The sequence below is a fragment of the Sciurus vulgaris genome (genome assembly GCF_902686455.1).
Source record: "Sciurus vulgaris genome assembly, chromosome: 9".
Taxonomy (NCBI): Eukaryota; Metazoa; Chordata; class Mammalia; order Rodentia; family Sciuridae; genus Sciurus; species Sciurus vulgaris.
In genome coordinates this window covers 3,417,403-3,437,121 of record NC_136469.1, presented here as the reverse complement: position 1 = coordinate 3,437,121, position 19,719 = coordinate 3,417,403, and the positions used below count along the sequence as shown (strand labels likewise).

Below are 19,719 nucleotides of genomic sequence, written 5' to 3'. Positions count from 1 at the left end.
CCAGTGCGTGAGGGACGGGAAGGGAAAATGTCCACTGCGCATTCCCACGGCTGTGGAGTCTGTCTGGGAGCCGTGGACCCAGTGACCCCGGCGCAGCGAGGAGCCCTGTGGGCTGATGGGAACGGCTGGACGCTTTCATGCAGTGAAGCAGGTTCGAGGAGAAGTAGTATTAATTTTCTGCAGGTTTCACCTGAAGAGAGGGAAATAACAGTGAATCACGGTTCCTGGCCGAAAGCAGCCGGAGCCGGATTTGGCTCGCTTCGGGAGGACGTGCTGTTGGAAACAGGGGGCGGTTGACGGGAGAGCCAGGCTTGGGAAAGAGTGCAGAGCCAGGACAGCGGGCAGCTGACAGCAAGGCCAGGGTCCCAGCTCAGTAGGACTAGTAGGACGTCCCCGGAGCTGCCGCTGAGTGGGGGCTCCTGCGGCGGCCTTGAGGCCACACGCTCCACCAGGAGTCGCCAGGGGCCTTTGGGTTCCCACGGCAGGGCGGACCCTGTTTCCTGCTGAGACCTGCAGAGGGAGAGACCCCTCCCTGGACAGGGAGGGTGACTGACACCAAGTAACTAGAGGCTGGCACCAGCCCTGACGAAGCGCCTCACGTGGGGATGGACAGTCCTCACTGTCAGAAAGGGTCCTCTCGGCCACCCAGTGTGTCACTCAGCTTGGCCTGGCTGGAGAAGGCCCACATGGCCTGCCTGCAGGGAGAGGCCGTCCAGAGCTCCCGGTGGGCAGGGCTGGTGTGAGCTGCTGGGAAGGAGACTGAGGAGCAGGGTGTGGGTGGCAGGAGGGAGAGGGCAGCAGGGCCGAGTGGCCTGGGCACCCTGCAGACCTGCAGGGTACCTCAGGGGCTCAGCCACCAGCAGCAGCCCGAGGATGGAAGGCACAGAGGAACACGGTGCAGGGGACCTGGTTCCAGGCTGAACCCCACCAGCCTCTCACGTCTTCCCGGGTTAGTGCTGTATTTATTTTCTTAAAAACAGCTCTGGGAGTTTCATAAAAGTGACATATGCCATTATAAATGACTCAGGCAATATCAGAAGTCCATGGATAAACGTAAGCTGTCATCTGAATTTCACAGTCTGTGAAAATCATTAATGTTTGGTGAAGATTTTGTGAGAATTACCAGGACACCTCTTTATACAGACATAGCTAAAACAATGGCCACTTCGGTACAGACAATTTTTAGGAAAATATGATCATACTAGACATATGATATTACTTACTTGAACAAAACCCAAGAAATAAGATTCGAGAGAATTGCTGGACTTCAGGTGTGTCTTTCTCCAAAAAAAATTGAGGGTGAATTTTTTAATGGGCACATCATGTAACACAGTAATGCTTACTACATTTTTACAATCAATATTATAATAAGGCTTGATGCGTTTTATAAACAAATACACCACAGAGTCAAATCTAGATCCCAATTTAGAACAGCCCCAGCCTTCCATCGGTCCCAAGCCCGGAGCTAATGCTGTTTGACGTCTAATCAGCTCTGCTGGCTTCTGAGCAGGAACAAGACCAAGCAGCATCTGTTCTTCCCTGTCAGGCTGCTTCTGCAGCTGTCCGGTCTCTGGGCTCGTCCCCAGCATGGAGAGAGGCGGTGACTTGCTCCCTTGTGATCCTCGGCACACTCAGTGGACAACAGGCCACAAGGCCTTCGTTCGTGGTGATAGATGCTGGGTTCTCCCCAGTACCTGCCATCATGGGCTTTGTTCCTGCTTGGGCACAGGAGCACTTGTCTGGGCCTCCACGGGAGGGTGGAATTGCTCCTGGCCTGCAGGTGTTCGGCTTGCCCAGCAGGTGCTTCCAGACCCTTCTACAATGGCTGCTCCTCTGCCGGTTCTCATTTCAGTTGTCCCATGCCCGAAGAGTGCAGCTGGAATGGCCATTTTGACAATATCAACTCTGCCCACCCAGGAGCATGATGGTCTTCCCATCTTCTGAGGTCTGCTTCAACTCGACTTCTTTCTTCAGTGGTCTGTAGTTTTCATTGTAGAGGTCTTTCACCTCTCTTGTTAGACTGAGTCCCAAGTATTTTATTTTATTTTTTTGAGGAGATTGTGACTGGGGTACTGTTCTTTATTTTTCTCTCAGTGGATTCATTACTTATGTATAGGAATGCGTTTGAATTATGGGTATTGATTTTATATCCTGCTACTTTGCTGAATTCATTTATTAGTTCTAGAAGATTTTTGGTGGAATTTTTTTGATCTTCCAAATATAGAATCATATCATCTGCAAATAGTGATAGTTTAAGTTCTTCTTTACCTATTTGAATACTTTTAAGTTCTTTCTTCTGTCTAATTGTTCCGGCTGGAGTTTCAAGGGCAATAATGTTGAATAAAAGTGGTGAAAGAGGGCATCCTTGTCTTGTTCCAGTTTTTAGATGGAATGCTTTCAATTTTTCTCTGTTTAGAATTATGTTGGCCTTGGGTTAAGCATATATGGCTTTATGATGTTGAGGTATGTTCTTATTATCCCTAGTTTTTCTAGTGTTTTGAAAATGAAGAGGTGCTGCATTTTGTCAAATGCTTTTTCTGCATTTATTGAGATGAACATGTGATTCTTTTTTTAAAGTGTATTAATATGATGAATTATGTTCATTGATTTTCGTATGTTGAACCAACCTTACATCTCTGGGATGAACCCCACTTGATTGTGGTGCACCATCTTTTTAATATGCTTTTATATGCAAGTTGCCAGAATTTTATTGAGAATTTTTGCATCTATGTTCATCAGGGATATTGGTCTGAAGTTTTCTTTCCTTGATGTGTCTTTGTCTGGTTTTGACCAAAAACATTCACTGAACAAAAGATAGTATATTCAACAAATGGTGCTGGGAAAAATGGAAAGCCACAGTAACAAAATGAAATTAAACCCTTATCTCTTACCCTGCAGGAAACTCAACTCACTGTGGATCAGACTTAGGCCCTAAAACAGAGACCCTGCGACCTCTAGAAGGAAAAGTGGGCCCAAATCTTACCATGTTGACCTAGGATCTGATTTCCTTAACAAGACCCCTAAATCATGAGAAAATAAATAAACACATGGGATGGACTCAAACTAAAAAGCTTCTTTTTAGCAAAAGAAATAATCAATAATGTGAAGAGAGAGCCTACAGAGTGGGAGGAAATCTCTACCACGTAAACCTCAGATAAAGCATTAATCTCTAGGATAGATAAAGAACTCAAAAAACTTAACTCCAAAAAACCAATCAATAAATGGGCTAAGGAACTGAACAGACACTTCACAGAAGAAGATATACAATTGGTCAATAAATATATGAAAAATTGTTCAACATCTGTAGCAATTAGAGAAATGCAAATCAAAGCTAAGATTTCATCTCTCTCCAGTCAGAATGGCAATTATCAAGAATAAAAGCGACAGTAAGTGTTGGTGAGGATGTGGGGAAAAGGTACACTCATGCATTGTTGCTAGAAATGTAAAATGGTGCAACCATTATGGAAAGCAGTATGGAGATTCCTCAGAAAACTTGAAATGAAACCACCATTTGACCCAGCTACCCCACTTCTTGGTTTATATACAAAGGACTTAAAATCAGCATACTACAGTGACACAGCCATGTCAATGTTTATAGCAACTCAATTCACAAAAATTCATCTATGGAACCAACCTAGATGCCCTTCAACAGATGAATGGATAAAGAAACTGTGGTATATATATATGATATATATGTGATATATATATGATATATATCATATATACATATATGATATATATGTATATATGATATATATGATATATGATATATATATATAAAAAATGGAATATTACTCAGCTTTAAAGAAGAATGAAATTTTGGCATTTGCTGGTAAATGGATGGAGTTAGAGAATATCATGCCAAGTGAAATAAGCCAAACCCCAAAAACCAAAGGCTGAATGTTTTCTCTGATATGCAGAAGCTAATTCACAATAATGGGGGTGGGATAGGGAAGAATAGAGTTACTTTATATTAGGTAAGGGGGAGTGAAGGGAGGGCAAGGGGCATGAGGGAAGGAAAGACAGCAGAGTGAAACAGACATTATCACCTCATGTACATGTGTGACTGCATGGCCCATGTGATCCCACCACATGTATAATCAGACAAATGAGAGATGACACTCCATTTATGTATGAACTATCATATCATAAACGATTCTACTGTCATGCGCAACGAATCAGAACATATAAAATAAAAAGAATTAAAAAAAAAAACAACAAACAGAACAGTGCAGGTCTGGGGACGTAGCCAGGCGGCGGAGCACTTGCCTGGGAGGCGAGGCTCTGGGTTGGGCACAGCACTGCCAACGAAACGACAAAATACAGCCAGCGAGCAAGTGAAGGCGCCGTCTCCCCTCCACTGCTTTTCGGGAGTTTTGTGCATTCTGAATGAAATTCCTTGACAGTTGAATCTGAATATCTCCTCACATCACTTTTCAGACGTGTCTTGGTAGGATCTCATCGGAGCCTGAGTTCAGTCATCCCATTTACGGTTAAGGAACGCGTCTCGTGGGGAGTGTCCAAGGGGCCACAGTGCCTTAGGTCTGAGTCAGGAAGCTCTCATCTGCCTATTTAAAAGATGAAAAGTAAGCTGTTTAACATGTACAAAGGCTTCGCGACAAAACCAGCCTGAAGTCTACAAATATTTCAGGAAATTCCTTTGAACTCATTAGACCAGATCTTGGGGCTCCCATGAGATTTACTTTTAACTTAGAGTAAAAGCGGAGAGATCTTGAGGTTTTTTCAGGGAAGAAAAATGGAATCCTAGACGTGCCTCTGGAATCACAGAAGCGGCTCTGGAAGCTCATTTCCTTGGCGAACTGCGTGATGCAAAGGTTCCTTTTCCATAGGGAAATTTGCTTTAAGCGGTGGCTGTATGGTTTGCGGTCACCCTGGGTAGTGCTTAGTGTGCACAGCCTTGGAGGAGAGAAGTGGCCTGGAGACCAGCTCCTGGGACTTAACGGGCTCTGGGGGAATGCAAGGGGGTTAGGACCCCCGCCACTCACAAAACTGATGTATAACAGTGACCTTCTCTGTCATGTCGGGGTGTTTAAGTGTGTGCAACCTGGTGGCGAGACTCTTTCAGAAAATGAGGTTCTCAAAACCCAGAAGAATAAGTCAAGGAAGGTGAATTCGTGTGGCAGCATTGAGTTCAGAGGGCCAAATCTGAATTGCCTGTGGCACCTGAATGTGCCCCAGAGAAACTGAGGGCGTTAAACCAGCTTCGGACAACCCACATCTGGGAGGAGTGTAGCCCATCCACTGATCTGCTGCTGTGGTCCAGGCATGGCCCAGGCACCCTGCCATCTGGGGCAAGGTCAGGGGCCAGTACAAGTGGGTGGACAGTGGGGCACATGGTGCTGCAGTGACTGCACTGCTTTATTGGCCTGGGGGCCACTGCCTTGCAAAGCCACCTCTGCGGGGTAGACCTCCAGCAGGTTCTTGAAGGCACACAGGTGCTCTCCCACAGAAGGGGACAGGCCAAGCTGACCTGAGCGCCAGCATCCCACGCGGCACTGGTGCCACCTTCCTCCCCAAGACCTGCTGGAGGCCACTCACTGTCGTGCCCAGAGACGAGGCGAAGTCACCTCTGGAGTGCCCTAAAGAGAAGGCGGTGACTTTGCTGCCTAATGATTATTCCTGGCGGAATAATATTACAATTTCAAGGTCCGATGCCTTAGAAATCTTTCACTTACAAAGTAAATACAATAAAAATCTTCATCAAAAATATTTGACCACAGTATAAATAAAAAAAAAAAAATTAAAGCAAAGCGAAAACCATTATTCAGGAGTTTAAGGGAGTGACTAATTCTGTTCTGTATAAAATTTCCAGAGATAGCATCCTGCAGAGATTCAAAGAAAATGTGGTTCTGTCAAGTAATTTAGAAGAAAATAAAGATGATACGCTCTGGAAAGTGTCGGATGCCCTAAGTGGTCTTGGCAATGGACCACGTTCGGTCAGTGTCCAGCTGCAGGAAGGACACTGTCGGGATCCGGAGGGAGGGAACTGCTCTGTCCTACCACCACGAGGCCCCGCACCGGCTGGTTTGCCTGTCTGCACCTTCCTGATTCCTGTCTGTCTGTCTGTTAATAAAAAGGGCTGTGCTCACTGTTTCTGAGCTCACTCCTGGGCCTCCGACGCTGGATGTGGAGAGGGGCTGGAGGTAGAGGAACGCCGTGTTTGAAGCAAGAGGACCCAGGCCGTGGCCCTGCTCAGTGCTCCCCCGGCGGGCGGTGCAGAGCAGCAAGCACCTGGCCTGGGTTTTCAGAGCTCGAATCCCTCAGAAGCTTCGCTCCCCCTTCACCTCTCAGGCCACAGATTCTGTACTTGACATTGAATTGCATCTAGTTGTAAAATCGCTCCTGAGACTCTGTTCTCTTACATGATTAGCTCTGGCTACTTGTGCTCTTTGGGTATGAAGAGAAAATCAAGTGCTTTTGTGTAGAGAATTTTAGAGCTTTTTTAATAAAAACGTGAGAGCATTGGTGACGCCGTTGGAGAAGGCGCCTGGGACGCAGGCCTGTCAAGCCCTACAGCAGCCCTCGGCCTTTCCACGCTTCCCTTCGCCTGCCCCGGGCCCGCCTCCTTTCATCTGTGTAACCCACGGTCCGGACGGACACCGCTGTTTCCAGCCACGCGGGAGGAGAAGGCCTGCCACCCTGTCCACGTCAGTTTTCTCTGTGACTGTCCTCAGGCAGGTCCGCCAGCCTGGTGCGGTGGGACCTTCTCAGACCTAGCGCTTCCAGCCAGTTTCATATCTTGGAGCTCTTTTCACGCTGACGCCACCTGATGAACACAGGCCAGCGCACACAAAGCCTGCAGGAGCCACGGTGAAGACAAAATCGCCTCGGCTGGAAGGTTGGGTGCATGGCTCTAGACTGGACAGCGAGGGCTCACGGTCGGCTCTGCTGTTGGCGGTGGCTGGCAAGTCGCTAGGGCGCTCGGGAGTCAGCTTCCCTAGCTCTCAAGTGAGGGTTATCATAATTCCCACCTCACCTGCTGTCCTGAGAATTAAACAAGCCAATTCTCTCTCCAAACTCAACAGGACAGACACGTTAGATTGGCAGCTTGGGCCTAAGTTCTGGACTCCTGGGTAGGATTCCGGTGCCTCTCACCTGTGTCACCACAGTGAGGTGGGGAGGCTGCTGTGGGAAGAGGCTGAGGGAGGCACCAACGTGCACAAAATGAGACCTCAGAGGTTATTTTTTAAAGGAAGGTGGTGGTGATAAGCCAAAAATAGAAGTGTGCACCTCTAAACACCCCTGAAATTATAGCCACACATGGAGTCACAGACACACCTGGAGTCATAGGCACACCTGAAACGGTTCTATTCTGGAGTCAGTGTGGAGTGCAGACTTACTGAAATGGAAATGCTGTTCCTGTAGCTAAAGAACAAAATCCAAAGAAGAGCAGGTGGTGAGAGGGGCTGCAGGCAGGGCCGGTCCCAAAGGCAGTTGCTCCTCCTGCAGACTGGGTTATAAGGTGCGGGAAACAGAAGACAAGATCTAGCCCCCCACAGTGCAGCTTCGCTGGGTGGAGCAGGGTGCCCTTCTAGCGTGGGTGGTCCACAATTCCAGTCTGCAGGCAGGGAACTGCCTCGGATCCTTTTCTTTCTGGGTAGTCTCAATTAAAACCTGGGTATCTTATTTATGTGTCAAAAAATGCTGAGCCCACAAGAGCACGTGGCTGTCTCGGCAGAAGAGTGCACGGTCATCACTGAAGGAGAATGCATGGCCATCTCTGTGGGACAGTGTATGGCTATCCTGAAGGAGAGGGCACGTCCCTGCAGGAGAGTTCGTGGCCATCCCTGTGGGAGAGGGCACGTCCCTGCAGGAGAGGGCATGGCGGTCCCTGCAGGCCTCTTCCACATCCTTCCCTCAGGCCTGCTCAGCTCTTCTCACTTCCAGCCCCAAGTTGCTCATGTCAGTGACCCTTGCCTTTATTTGGTGACTGGCAGGTTCAAAGTATATAGCATATCCTGTTCAAAGTCTGCCCTGTCTTCTGCCCTCCCTCTTCCACCCCTGGAAGTGATTGGGTCGATGAGCTGGGGTCAGTTCTTGGGACCTTGCTGTGCACAATTGGAGGGGAGAGAGCAGAAGACCTCACCAAGGCCGCGGGGTTAGGCTGTTACCTCTCACGCAGGTTTCCCCCGAGAGCTTGACCTGTGTAGGCTTTCTGCCCATGTGGTTGGTTTTCTGGGTGCTGGGGGAACCCTGAGCTCACACCTGCTAAGCTGCACCCAGCCCTACACTAGCTCTTCTTTTGGGGAGGAAAGAGGACCTTGGCATTTGGTTCCCCTCTTGGCTATAGGGTCTCACATGGGCTTCCCAGTGGGAACTGTTGTGGGGGGGCATCTGCTTCTGGGTCTGACGAAGACACCGGGAAGAGCCCTGCTCTCCTGAGGTCAGGGTTGTGAGGGAAGCCGATCCTGAATGAGCATCCAGGAGCACAGAACAAGCCTACAGAGAGAGACCTTTAGGTCATGTTCTGAACGTGGGCTCCCACTGCCTGGATGCAGGTTGGTTTCTGGACCCTTCCTTCCATAAGCCAAAATGCTTCCATTGTTTCCTTTCTTCTTCCAGTAATGTGAGTTGGCTTTCTGTCACCTGATTGAAAAACCCTGAATAAGACAAGAAGTGACTGACAGGGCTGAATGCAGGCCTGCGTAGGCCTCCTGCCGGAACATCTCTTTAAACACCGTCAGAGCCTGGCTCCTGGGAACAACCTGTTCTTTACATAAATGTGGCTGTAAACTTAAAATAACACTTTCTGGAAAGGAGGGAGGCTGCATGGGCACGGGTGTCGAAGAAGCTGGTGGCCGCTTTGTTCCTAGTGAGCCCTGAGAACAGACCAGAGGTCCTGCGGGTGGCTGGGACCCCGCCTGCCCGTCCTGAGGAGGAAGTAGAGCATCAGACCACAGGCGGGAAGCTGCGGGGCCAGCCGCCTGCACTACCGTTGCCTTTCCAGCCTTTTCCATCAGGAATCAGGCTCTCCATGAGCGGCTTGTGGCACTTCTAAAGTGCTTCCGGATTGTTCTCACACTTGGGTTCTGGGAAAGTAAGAACCCGAGCCCGGCACGTTCTGCAGGCTCCCTCCTCACCGCCTCGTGGTGGCCAATTCGACATGAAGAGAGGCTTCCAGAGGCCAAGAACTTCTCCAGGTGCCCGGCTGCGCTGGGTTCCCATGTCACTGCCTCTGCGACCCTGTTCTCAGTTGTGAAGGCTTCCTGCGCGTTCCATGTGTCCAGCACGGGAGGGTGAGGTAGATCTAGGTATTTCTAACCCCCCAATTTTTCAGGGTTACATTTGTGCAAACATCCAATAGAATAATTTATTTTTCATAGCCCCTGCCTCTGTAGCAAACAGTGCTGCTGACAACTCAAGAATGCTGACAACTGCTTGCTTATTGCTCGCCACTTCTCCCTTGGACAGCAGCTTGCTGTCCTCTTGACTTCCCTTTGGATCCACTGTGCTCCAGGGGACAGCTGGTGACAGCCCAGGCCCAGGTGCACAGTGCCCTCTGGTCTTATCAGAGGAATCCAGAGCTTCCCAGAAGGCCAGAGTCAGGCTGCCTGGGAATATTGCAGTATTCTAGCTGTGAGATGCCAGAGACGTGACCGAGGAAGGGAGGGAGTGGCAGCCACCGTGCAGGGAGAGTCCTGGATGGTCTTGAGTAACCGTGAAGCAAAGCCTTGTGCCTCGTGAACATCACAACACAGCAGGAGAGGAACTGACTTTCTGAGAGTGCAGACTAGAAAACACCGAGCGAACGTTTAAAATGTCTGCAGACACGCTCTGTGATGGACATTCTAAACGGTAGCTGGGCAACAGCGTGCTTCATGTTCATTTTTGGCTAATACATGGGACTAAGAAGAGATAAGGTAAAGTGAGTGTGGAGAGCAGGTGTGCAGAACAGCAGCTCTCAGGCTGCACCCACCCTGAGTGACTCCATGGTGTCGAACAGCAGCTCTCAGGCTGTGCCCGCCCTGAGTGACTCCATGGTGTCGAACAGCAGCTCTCAGGCTGTGCCAGCCCTGAGTGACTCCATGGTGTGCAGGACAGCAGCTCTCAGGCTGTGCCTGCCCTGAGTGACTCCATGGTGTAGAACAGCAGCTCTCAGGCTGCGCCTGCCCTGAGTGATTCCATGGTGTAGAACAGCAGCTCTCAGGCTGTGCTGCCCTGAGTGACTCCATGGTGTGTAGAACAGCAGCTCTCAGGCTGTGCTGCCCTGAGTGACTCCATGGCGTGCAGGACAGCAGCTCTCAGGCTGTGCCCGCCCCGAGTGACTCCATGGTGTGCAGAACAGCATCTCTCAGGCTGTGCCTGCCCTGAGTGACTCCATGGTGTGCAGGATAGCAGCTCTCAGGTTGTGCCCGCCCTGAGTGACTCCATGGTGTGCAGGACAGCAGCTCTCAGGCTGTGCCCGCCCCGAGTGACTCCATGGTGTGCAGGACAGCAGCTCTCAGGCTGTGCCTGCCCTGAGTGACTCCATGGTGTGCAGGACAGCAGCTCTCAGGCTGTGCCCGCCCTGAGTGATCCATGGTGTGCAGGATAGCAGCTCTCAGGTTGTGCCCGCCCTGAGTGACTCCATGGTGTGCAGGACAGCAGCTCTCAGGCTGTGCCCGCCCCGAGTGACTCCATGGTGTGCAGGACAGCAGCTCTCAGGCTGTGCCTGCCCTGAGTGACTCCATGGTGTGCAGGACAGCAGCTCTCAGGCTGTGCCCGCCCTGAGTGATCCATGGTGTGCAGAACAGCAGCTCTCAGGCTGTGCCCGCCCTGAGTGATCCATGGTGTGCAGAACAGCAGCTCTCAGGCTGTGCCCGCCCTGAGTGACTCCATGGTGTGCAGAACAGCAGCTCTCAGGCTGTGCCCGCCCTGAGTGACTCCATGGTGTAGAATAGTAGCTCTCAGGTTATGCCCGCCCTGAGTGGCTCCGTGGTGTAGAACAGCATCTCTCAGGCTGTGCCTGCCCTGAGTGACTCCATGGTGTAGAACATCATCTCTCAGGCTGTGCCTGCTCTCAGTATTTTGAGTTTTGAGTGCTGAGGTGGAATGACTCCACACCTTCTTTGTACAAGTCAATTGCCACCATGTGCCTGGCCTAACCATAAGGAACAAACTGATAAAATTAATCTTGATAAGAACAATGGCTGCCTGGAATTTATTGGGTCAATCTGAAGTGCGTGATGCACGGGAGTATGAAACTCATGTCAGTAAAAGTAGGCGCAGGAGCTTAAGGAACACAGCAGATCTTCAAATGACTCAGCCCCCTCACTTGAGACCTGTAAAAGGAGGGGCACCCTGAGACTGGACACAGTGGCTCCTGACCCTGCCACCTGGTCACTCATCGTGAACCTTGCCTGGGAGTGTTGCCGCACTGATGAACTCTGCATTTCTGTCCTTGGCCTTCAGCAGAGTCTGGCTCCTCCTGCCCCTGAGTACCTCGTCAGTCCCACTCCGAGCTGACATCTTAGTCCATGCTCCAAGGGGATCCTGACACTGTAGCCCTCTGGACCTAGCCTGGAGTGACTTCTGTGCTCTGACAGCTGTGCGCCTGAACAGGTGCCTGCTGGTTCCTAATCGTGTCTGACCACCTGTGGTGTCTGCCTCCTATCTGCTTCTGCCTTTGCTCTCAGTCCAGCCTCCTGGACCCCGTGGTCGCCTTGCCCCTTCCCTAGCCTTTTTGTAACCTGTACTTATAATTGTGTCCAGTGTGATGTGTGACCTGAGTGTTTAGATATTAGAAATGACGACTGGAGTACCAGAACCTGAAATGTCCAGCTGACGTCCCCCAGGTGACCTGCAGGTATTCAGTGACCTTCCGCTGCTGGACGTGGTGCTGCCTGTGGATTCACTGTCGTTCAGTAAGTTCTGACACTGTGGAAGGACAGCGTGTTTGGTCTCGCTCAGGACAGCAAGGGGGTCCATCAAGCTGGGCCACTGCATTTGCTCAGACACAGGGCGGGCTCGGTCCGTTTTTTTCTTACAGGAGGACAGCCCGTCCCAAGCTGGGCAGGCAGGGCTCCTTGCTTGAGGGCTGCAGGCTCTCCTGTAGCTCAGTCGGAGGAGGACTGTGTCCTGGTGGCCTTAGACTCATTCCTCCTGGTACAGGACAGCTGCTGAGGTGCCCCAGTGCCCTCCTCCTGTTCTGCAGAGAGAAAGGTTAGAGACCCTGTATTGCTCCTTCCAGAGCTGCAGTGGCTCTTGGCTCAAGGAGCCATTGGCCTCATGTCTGGGATCTTTCACCCCCAGATGCACCTTCCAGCCATTTCTCAGGAGACAGGCAAACTTTGCTCTCGGGCAGCAGCTAAATGGCTCCCAGCCTTCCTCCCCTGGAATTTTGTGCTTCAAAGACTTCAACATATGAGGCGAAAGCCCCCGTCTCCCCCCCAGGAGTGCTATGCAGGGACCGCATGTGACCCCGTCCCGTGCCTGACTGGCGGGTCCCTGAGCTGGCTGCCGTCTGTCCCAGGGCGGGCTGGACATGTGCCTGCATGTTCTATGCACCAGTGGGGGTGCAGGTGTCACCAAGTATGCGACTGCAAATTGTGGTCCTGCTCCATGGGGAAGAGCAGGGTGCTTTGAGTGGAAGCACGGGAAGACTGAGTTGAAGATGTCAGGCCTCAGAGAGTCGCTTGAGGCGTGGTCTGAAGTCCTGCAGCAGCCAGCCAAAGGCACAGGGCGAAGCCATTGGTCAGAGGGGCAGCGCTTGTGTGCAGGAAGCTCCTGGGTGGCAAAGGGCTGGCGTGTTGGAGGGTGGCAGGGTTGCTTGCTGGAGGAGTCTGTTAGCAGATGAGGGTGGCTAAGTCCTCAGCAGGGCTTGGTCCTTGCTTTTTAGTTATGACACATTTACCAACTTAACTTCTTTGCTTATGTTTGTTCTTTTGTTTGAACGCTGCCTGTTCCCAGAAAGATATGGAGCAGTTTCTTTGTTAAGACATCCGGCGGCTCCAGAGTTTCGAATCTTCGGTGGCGGCTGCTACATCCGCAGATAAGCCTGCTGGGTGGACCTGGTGCTGTGAGCTCCCGGCTCTGGATTAGCCTGCGTCTGAATGTTCTCCGGTTGGTTTATTGTACTTCATTTGCCTTTAGCTCACATTCTATTCAGTTGCTATGAGCGTGTGAATCTATGGGAAAGTCACAGCGTGGAAAATGAAGTCAGAAAGCCACGGAATTGAGATGGAAGGACAAAGAAACTATTATTTGATTCATGTGGCAGCTTGCTTGAAAATTCTCCAACCAACATTTGTTTTCAATTTTGTCTGATGTTAAATCATCAGAACAGGGCAAAAGGATGATGTATTTTCTATATATTCATATGCCTTCATTTTTCTCGGGTCATGCTTTCCATTTCTTGCATTATTACATACTAAATGGGATAACAGGTGGCCTCAAGAGAACCCCTGCCTGGGAGCTGGGGCACTGGAACCCCCTCGTCACCTCTGAGCACCGATCTCCAGACACGGACCAGCCGGGTGGGCGCTCAGCCAAAAAGGGGTGGGGGAGGACACGTTTGTTTCTTAGATTGTGTAGGATGCAGAGTGACTGCAGACCTCAGCCGGCAGTCTCTAATCAGAAATCCCCCCACAGTCCCACCCGATTCACCCTCCCTTCCCCAAGACAAAGGCCTGGCACGGCCTCCCTCCTCGAGTCCTCCCTGTTCTCTCCCCTCCTCTCTGGAGACTCGGTTTTTATCTTGTGGAGGGAACAGTAGTGGTGGAGAGGCCACTCCTTTCTCCAGGCCCACAGCCCGAGCACGCCCCACTCTGCTGTGGACAGGAATGGACCGTGGCCTCCACGCTCATGCGGACTCCTGTGCCAGGCTGTCCCTCCTATAAATCCTCCCTTCCCATCTCCAGGATCACCCTCTTCCTCAGATCCAAGCCATCCTCCCTGGACTGTGTTCTCCCACAAATGGAAGCTGAAGAGAGTTAGCCTGAATGAACAGAGAGCCACAGCTACTGGAGGCTGGGAGGCTGGAGAGGGGAGGCTGGAGAGGGGAGGTTGGGTCTGATTAGTGCATGCTGTGTATGGACGGTCACACTGGACCCCATGAGTATGTACAATTAATACACACTAATGAGAATAAAATATTTTAATTTTGTGTAATAAGGGCTGTAAGTGTGATTGAAATTGAGCATGAATTAAAGTATAGGAGAAATAGCCAGTGATGGGAACGTGGACGCCTCTGTTGTCAGGGAGGTGGGGACCAGACGAGGGACTCGGGAGAACACGGTCTGGGGCACAGTTGTGGAAGGAGAGGTCCCGGGGCAGCGGGGCCGGGAGGCTGCATGTTGAAGAATGCACGGGGACGATGACATTGGCAGCATGCAAGACGGGGCACCGGGAGGTGATCCTGGTCAGCGGGAGCCCGAGGGTGCCAGGTGCGACCAGACGCCACTCACCGGGCAGGGGACGTGCCAGGCAGTGCTGCTCGGTCTGCTCTTTATTTATTTAATTTTTAGTTGTAAGGGAAACGACACTGTCATTTTATCTGTTTGCTTATATGTGGTGCTGAGGATGGAACCCAGCGCCTCACCAGCGCTAGGCAAGCGCTCACCACTGAGCCACAGCCCAGCCGCCGCTCTTGATAGCTTCCCTACAAAGTGAGCACTTCAGCTCTCGGTGCTTCTGATGCTTTGAAACACAGACACCAGTATCTATTGGTGCTACTGTGTTTCATTTCACAGTCAGGGAAAGAGTTCTTAATATTTTGAAAATATTTAAAAAAGTTACTTCAGTGAGTATTGACTGAGGATTCCACAAGCACCCTCAGAAGCCATCTCAGCCTGCAGGAAGATCACGAATGCACTGCCACGTGGTGTGGCCAGCGCCCAGGATGAGCGGCAGAGAAGCCACCCACAGTGTGCACGGTATGTGCTAGGTCCAGGGCCGCCTGCTGACCCTGGCCTGCTGGGTGTGCTAGGCCCCCTGGGCTGTCCAGGGCTGTCTGCTACCCCGGCCTGTTGGCCACCCCACTTCATGCTGTGGGGGACCCGTCTTTCCTGGGCAACTCCAGTGCCTTTGGCTGTCACTGGTCAGTGGGGCTCTGCCCTCTTGGCTTTGAGGGGTGGACGGGGCTGACCATATCCTGCTCTTGGTGTGGAGGCCAGGCATCCTGGTTGTTTCCCACGGCTCCTGCTCTGACCCTCAGCCTTCGCTGAGGGTCCCCGTTGACCCACGTCCGCGCCTCAGGGTCCCCCAGCACACAGGCCTGGGAGTCCCTGCTGCTCTGCTCGCTCTCGGCCTCATCCATGCGCAGACGACCCCAGGTTCAGAGCTCCAGCCGCCTCCTCGCCAGGAACCACCTCTCGTCTCCAGCTGGGCACCCGTGAGACTCACGCGTCCTCGGCATCCTGCTTCTGCCTTCCAGGTGTCTCCAGAGTCTGCTCGGAAGTGCGGTCCCCTGCCCCTCGTCCCGGCCGCCCTCCTGCCCTGCCCTTCTGCGGCTGCTTTCAGCACGACTGAGAAAGGTCAGGACCCCGCGCTCCTCAGGACCGGTGGCTTCCTCCCCTCAGGGTGAAGCCCAGACCCAGCTCCGCTGGGAGGTGCCTTCTGTCCTCCCTCCTACCACACCTTTCCCCCGAGGCCGTCAGCTTGTGACCCGTGTGTCCTGGGACTGTCGGTGCCTCAGCTCGTGGACAGACAGCTGCCAGATGCCAGGGGCAGCCCCTCTAGCTCACGGAAGGTCCTAGTCCACCCCCAGGACTGGGGCCCGGCCTGGCTCCTCACTGTGGTTTGGGACAGAGACTCTCTGACCTTCCTCCTCTCCACAGCTCTGTCCCTGGCGCCTCTGAGTCGCTTAGAGAAAGAAAAAGAAAAAGAGCTTGAAGATGGGAGAGTGTGACAAGATGGCTGCCGGCCACGGCGGGCTGGACATGCGGTCAGCTTCTTACCAGGAGAGGACACTGGCCGTTTGAATCCGGTAGTGCTGGGCACGTAGTAGGCTCCAAATAATTAGTTTTGGATTAACAACTGAATGAACGAAGGAGCCCGTGGGGGTGCTGCTCGCTGGGCAGTGCAGGGAGGCCTGAGCCAGCGGTGGCGTTGGGAGTCTCGGCCTGATGGTTTGACGTGGCCTGAAGTTCACGTGTGGCAACACGTCCCCAGACAGCAGTGCCGGGTCGTGGGTGGGCCTCCTGAAGGCACTGCTGTGGGGGGCTTGCTTTTGCAGGGCTGGGTCCTCAGGGGAGCGGGCTCTGCCTGCTCGCCGTCCCCTGCTCTTCTGCCACGGGGTGACAGAGCAAGGAGACCTTGTCTGAAGCCTCTGCAGCCCGGGCTCCCCTCCAGCACTCTGAGGGACAGGACAGGTTGTTGGTGCCCCTCTCCTCGGGCACTCTGTTCTAAGATGCGAACCAACGAGACACCGTTCGCAGCTCTCTTCAGTCCAAGCGAGAGGATGTGGCTTTGTTCCTGATACCGGACGGCGGATCAGAGATGTCCCTCCTTTCATGCCTCTTTCCCCGGAACGGAATCTCATGGCAGCGTTTTCCACTCTCCTGTGCCAATGGACTCACCGAGGTTGAGAAGCTGACCACGAGGAGAATATTTCTACCTGTCCCTCTCTCCCTGTATTTTGTTTGCATTGGATTAAATACTACAAATGTAATTATGTAACTTTTATTCATGAAAACTCTGGAGGGAGCTGCATTCGCAAGTGTCCCCAGACACAGGCTGAGCCAGAGCGTTTGCACACGTGTCTGACGCCGGGATGTACGCAGACGCACACCCCTGTCCTGTAGCACGGTGACCTGTCCAGGGCAGTAAGCCCTGTGAATAAGGTCCATTTGCCTGGCCCTTCCTGGAAGCCCCTTACGTGTGGTCGGGCCGGCAGGCCGCCATGCTGTGTGTCGGTGGGGCTGCTTCTCCTGGGCGCGGTGCTCTGGCTCAGTCTGGTCTAGAATGTGGTCCCAGGGGCCCAGGGATCTTCCTGGTGGTTCTGCACCCTCTCCTCTTGACCTGCAGCCTCCGTCTCTCCTGGATTCTGCAGTCGCTCTGTAGCTCACTGGTCTCTGTGGCCCCAGCCTGTTCTGTTTCCAGTGCACCCTCCTCCTAGCTGCTGGAGTTAGTTTTCTGGACTGATCGGGTCCGTGAAATGCCCCTGTGATGCTGTAACAGAAGAGGGATGCGGGCCGAGGAGCCCGGAGACGCAGGGCCATCGTCTTGTCCTTCGTACTGAGTGACGGAGTATCGAGGTGTAGCTGGGTTCTTTTTCTTTCTTTGGTTCAGAATGAAGACAGATCTCATCCTTCTTTATAGTAAGGGTGGACAGGGAGTGGCCATTGGCTAAGTGTCCAGAAGCTGCCAGTGGTCCTGGGAAGGTCACGGACAGGCCTCGATCTGGGCCCCTGCTAATCCCATGCAGTGCGTCCATCCATCCTGGGTCAGCAGCTGACCAGCAGGGTGGAAGCCAGTGCTGGAGCGGGGCCTTCCTGTAGCGTGAAGGGTGGCCGTGGGCTCAGAGGGTGAAAGTGCTCAACCTCAGGGCCCTGTGCATGCCCAGCAGTGAGTGGCCAGTAGCTTCCAGGACGGATTTCTTGGCATGGTTCCCAAGCCTGGCAGTCATCGGGACAGCAAGAGGAGCTTCCAGTCAGACTCAGGTCAGGGCTTCTTGGCTGGGAACAGGGAGTGGTTGTCCCACTTATCTGGACGGCCCCTGATTTATGGGGATGGACACAGCTGAGTGCGGATGAAATGACCCCAGCAGGAGGCAGCAGGGTCTTGGACGTGAAGGTGGGAGTCTCCCGCAGGCAACGCACACGGTATGTTTGATTAGGTCTCCTGAGATGCGCGAGGTTGTTGAGCGACCCTGGGCAGATGCAGTCGTGCTCCCGGGGGCGTCCTGCAGGTCTTATTGTCCCTAAGGCCCCCGATGCCAAACCTGCCTCAGGATCCAGTACAGCCCTCGGAGCAGCGTGGGCTGGGAGGCTGCTCCACTTCCTCCTGAGACCCTTCGCCACTGGACTTGGGTGGGACGGCTGAGGGCAGAGAGTGAGGAGGAGGCAGATGAAGGGCTGGAAAGAGGCTGAGGGGAAACTCGGGGCAGGAGGATGGAGGGAGGCCAGACAGGCAGGAGAGAAGCCGGTCTCCCTCCAGTTGCCACTGTGGTCTCAGCTTCTAATCAACACAAGCCTGCAACAAAGGCAGACACACAACGGAGTGCCAGGTGGCCATGGCGACCTCGTGGGAGAGGGCGATGGCGGCGGGCTGCCTGGAGGAGACGCCTGTCCTGCTTTCTGCCTCTGCGGACGGAGACCGCCGCTACGCAGGTGGTTCCCGAGGGGCTTCCTGGCCCCTGCCCCACCTGGCTCATCGCCTGTCCTTGGTCCTCGCTGCGGCCGTGGTCAGGGTGTCTGCCATCCTGGTGTTCTGAGTGGTGGGACCCACACCCTTCGCCACCACTCTGAGGTCCCGTCCTCCTGCTGCTGCTTAGCACTGGGGGAGCTGCGCCCCCAGGAGAGCGGAGGCAAGGGGTGCGCCTTGTTTCCTGCCCTAACGCTCGGCCCCTGGGTGCCAGCGAATCTCAGGTGCAGACGGAATGTCTTGGCTAGAAACATGGACGGGAAGGAGTTTAGAAATCCTCCCTCCTCTGGGAGGAAGAACCAGGACGGCTGCTCGTGGGTCTGGTGCAGGAGATGGATCATCCGTTCCCCAGCCATCCCAGCAGGGGCCGTGCCTGGAGGCGGAGAGGCCACACCGTGAGCCCGAGGTCTAACCTCCCTCCACCCTTAGCTCTGTGTGGCGGTGCCTCCTGGAGGCGCTCTGGCCTGGGTAAGTCATGTTGAGCTTCTCCTTCAGAGTCCGGGGGTCCTGGGTGTCCTTGGGACAGCTCTTGGTGGAGTCAGCTGTGAGGACGGGGTCGTGGAGGGGGCTGCAGGCCGCCGTGCAAAGCCCAGACGGTGAGACTGAGCTCTGTGCAGAGTGGGGTCACCCTTCAAGGCAGCACAGGAGCGCCCTCCCACGGTGAGCCTGGACCGCTACCCACAGGGAGTGCGCACAGGTGCTGTCAGTTCCGTTGCGGGATGAATCATGGTCAGCCCTCGTCAAGGACCATTCTGCAAGTTGTAGCTCAACTCTGATCTTTGAACTTCAAATGAAATTTAGCTTTTTCAAGTTTGTTATTCTTTCTTTAGGGACAGGAAATGAGGTGAGACAGTTTCAAATATATTTATGAAAAAGATTCTAGCCATCAAAAACTTTTATGAAAGGATATTTTGATGACTTAAACAGAATTGAATTGGAAAGTTTCAGTTTGAAAATGTTCCGATTTCAAAAACTAAATAGAAGATAGATTCTTAATGAGGTAGAGAAGGTAATGCAGGCTGCAGTAAATTGAAAATGACCCACTGTGGCTTGCATGAACACAGGTGAGGTTCTGCATCCATAGATTCAACCCACCTGGATCAAAAATATTCTGAACAAATTGCATCTCTACTGATAGGTGCAGACATTCTGTCCTGGTCCTCAGCTGTTTGCCTAGCATCCACATTGTATCAGCGATCATAAGCACTCTAGAGATGGTCTAGAGCATGCGAGATGTGTGTAGCTCATATGCAATGGGTCCTGGGCATGCACATTTACGTCTGTGGGGGTCCTGCCGTCCATCCCCCAGGGCACCCAGGGATAGCTGTGTTTTCCCACCTTCTCTTTTTATCTTCCAGAGCTACTTGTCTTATCCTTTATTTCAACATAAAATACCTTGTGTTGGTGTGTAGATGT

General features: G+C 52.8%; 1 long non-coding RNA gene across 1 annotated transcript; it reads left to right on the top strand.

Moving 5' to 3' along the window:
• The first annotated feature begins 8,951 nt into the window (after nt 1-8,951).
• LOC306670087 lies at nt 8,952-14,411 on the top strand. The gene is made up of 3 exons (XR_013766311.1): nt 8,952-9,262; nt 11,713-11,864; nt 12,910-14,411. It is a non-coding gene; the product is annotated as an uncharacterized lncRNA (long non-coding RNA).
• The last annotated feature ends 5,308 nt before the right edge of the window (nt 14,412-19,719 follow it).